The sequence below is a fragment of the Chrysochloris asiatica genome, unplaced genomic scaffold (assembly GCF_000296735.1).
Source record: "Chrysochloris asiatica unplaced genomic scaffold, ChrAsi1.0 scaffold00009, whole genome shotgun sequence".
Lineage (NCBI taxonomy): Eukaryota > Metazoa > Chordata > Mammalia > Afrosoricida > Chrysochloridae > Chrysochloris > Chrysochloris asiatica.
In genome coordinates this window covers 18,023,643-18,026,852 of record NW_006408527.1, presented here as the reverse complement: position 1 = coordinate 18,026,852, position 3,210 = coordinate 18,023,643, and the positions used below count along the sequence as shown (strand labels likewise).

At 42.4% G+C, this 3,210-nt stretch overlaps 1 pseudogene; it reads left to right on the top strand.

Moving 5' to 3' along the window:
• Positions 1 to 509: 509 nt before the first annotated feature.
• Positions 510 to 2,170, top strand: LOC102812062 (annotated as a pseudogene).
• The last annotated feature ends 1,040 nt before the right edge of the window (positions 2,171 to 3,210 follow it).

Genomic DNA, 3,210 nt, shown 5'->3' with positions numbered 1-3,210 from the left:
GTTTCATATGTTGTCATTGTTGCTGAGTGCCCTCGAGATGGTATTTAGAGTAATTCGAATGGATGGGGTCATCTAGGGAGTGAGTGCAGATGACGCAGAGAGGTGTGAGCCCCGAGTCCCTCACACTTGTCCTTTAGAGTTTCCTTCTGGCAGGTCCATAGTTCAAGAGAGCTGCTTGTCTAGCTGGGTAAACTAAGGCCTAGATTTCAAATACCCACCCAACCTTACAATCTCCCAGGGCCTCAAATGCTGGAGAGATGACATTGCAGGAAATGGAGGCTGAATGCAGAGCTCAATGTCTGACCTGGATGCATCCCTTCCCATCCCCAGTTCTCCTCTGTGGAAGGACCTTCCAAATTAACATCTAAGAATCTAACTCCAGAAAGTCTAGCTGGACTCAGAAACTATAAGTGACCCCAGGGGGACAGCTGGGTTGATATCTCACTCTTCTCATCTGACTCTTACTGTGAAGGGAACTAAAAAAAGTATTGCTTCATGCTCCTCCAGCCAAGGGGGCAAAGAATTACAAGAATGCCAAGAAGGAAGAGAGTGATGAGTAAGATGATAAAGACAGTGAGGAAGATGATGAGGATGAATTTGAGCCCATCATGATGAAAGGAGAAGCTGCTCCTCACTTTAATGATGAGGATGATGATGATGACGATGAAGATGATGAGGATGATGAGGAGGATGAAGAAGATGATTCTGAAGAAGAGGCCATGGACACTACACCAGCAAAGGGTAAGAAATTGCCTGCCAAGGTGGTTCCTGTGAAAGCCAAGACTGTGGCTGAGGATGATGATGCTGAGGAAGATGATGATGACGAGGAAGATGAGGATGACGATGAAGAGGAGAAAGAGGAGGAAGAAACTGTCAAAGAAGTACCTGGAAAAAGAAGGAAGGAAATGGCCAAACAGAAAGCTGCTCCTGAAGCCAAGAAGCAGAAAGTGGAAGCTGTAGAACCACCTACAGCTTTCAATCTATTTGTTAGAAACCTGAATTGTAACAAGTCTGCTCCAGAATTAAAAACTGGTCTCAGTGACCTTTTTGCTAAAAATGATCTTGTTGTCATGGATGTCAGAATTGGTATGACAAGGAAATTTGGCTATGTGGATTTGGAATCTGCTGAAGACCTGGAAAAAGCCTTGGAACTCACTGGTTTAAATGTCTTTGGTAATGAAATTAACTAGAGAGACCAAAAGGAAAAGACAGTAAGAAAGACCAAGATGCCAGAACACTTTTGGCCAAAAACTTGCCTTACAAAGTCACTCAGGATGAATTAAGAGAAGTGTTTGAAGATGCCATGGAGATCAGATTAGTCAGCAAAGATGAAAAGAATCTTGAATTCAAAACAGAAGCTGATGCTGAGAAAACCTTTGAAGAAAAGCAAGGAACAGAGATTGATGGCCATTCTGTATCCTTGTACTACACTGGGGAGAAAGGTCAAAATCAAGTCCACAGAGGTGGCAAGACGAGCACCTGGAGCCATGAATCAAAAACACTGGTTTTAAGTAACTTCTCCTACAGTGCAACAGAAGAAACTCTCCAGGAAGTGTCTGAGAAGGCAACTGCTATCAAGGTGCCTCAGAACCAGAACGGCAAATCTAGAGGGTATGCATTTATAGAATTTGCTTCATGTGAAGATGCTAAAGAAACTTTAAATTCTTGTAATAAAAGAGAAATTGAGGGCAGAGCCATCAGGCTGGGATTGCAAGGATCCAGGGGATCCCCTAATGTGAGAAGCCAGCCATCCAAAACACTGTCAAAGATCTGTCTGAGGACACAACTGAGGAAACATTGAAGGAGTCATTTGATGGGTCTGTTCACGCCAGGATAGTCACAGACCGTGAAACAAGGCTCCTCCAGAGGGTCTGGGTTTGTAGATTTCAACAGTGAAGAAGATGCTGAAGCCGCCAAGGAGGCCATGGAGGATGGGGAAATTGATGGACACAAAGTTACCTTGGACTGGGCCAAGCCTAAGGGCAAAGGTGGCTTTGGGGGACAAGGTGGAGGACAAGGAGGATTTGGAGGCAGAGGTGGCCATGGCAGAGGAGGCTGGGGTGGATTTGGTGGCAGAGGCTGGGGAGGATTTGGAGGGCAAGGAGGCTTCAGGGGAGGTAGAGGAGGAGGAGATCACAAGCCACAGGTAAAGAAGGTGAAGTTTGAGTAGATCTTCCATGCCTGTCCTTTCCCTCTTCCATTTGAAAGCAAGAACTCTGAGGTTTTTACTCTGTTAACTGGTTCATGACAGAGCCTTCTGAGGACATGCCGAGACAGTAGCCCTGTGGTCTACTTAGAAATCCTACAGAACACATTTCAAAGAGAGCTGCCCTGTGGTTTTGACTGGATTTGAATTTATATTAAGTTTTATCCCATGTACAAAACCATTTTTTTTCTACAAATAGTTTTTTTGTTTTGTTTTTTTTACTTGGGGGGTGGGGCGGGTGTAAAGGCAAGCAGGATGTTTTATCATGGTTTTTGCTTCAGCGACTTTGGGACAAATTAAAAAGTCTTAAACTCTGAAAAAAAAAAAGGTATTGTTACAAAATCATAGAAACTTTCTTTAAACAAAAACATGTCCTCCATCTAGGTCTATACACTTCATTTTTTTTTTTTTTTAAGGTTTTTATTGTGGATTGAGTGAAAGTTTTCAGGGCACATCATCGGTTTCACATGCAAACATTCATATACCTTGTTTCATTACATTGATTATAATCCCCTCCACATACCATCAGTTAACAGAGTTTCTCTATATCCTCTTTAGCTTTTTTGGGGGGGGAAAACTTTGCCTTTTTGGAATTTACAGTCTCGGCTTTTAGGGAAGGTTTTTACATTTATCTGTGGGTATCCAGGGCTCATGTATGGAATTACTAACCAGCATAACTGAATAATCAGATAAGGGACATTTTGCTATACACTTCATTTTTAAGCAAATAGTTTTTTGTTTTTTTTTTTATTGTGAATTGAATGACAGTTTACAGAGTAGATCATCAGTTTTAGATTCAATAAATCCTATACTTTGCTTAATTACAATGATTGCAATCACCACCCCATGTCCCATCAGTTAACAGTATTTACCTCTATCTACTTTAACTCTTGCATTCCTCTCCATGTTGTCCTGTTTATATACCTCTGATGGTGGCATGCCCATCTCTCTAGTGGCATTGGACTCCTAACCATAAGGTCAGCAAGTCTGAATCCACCAGCCAC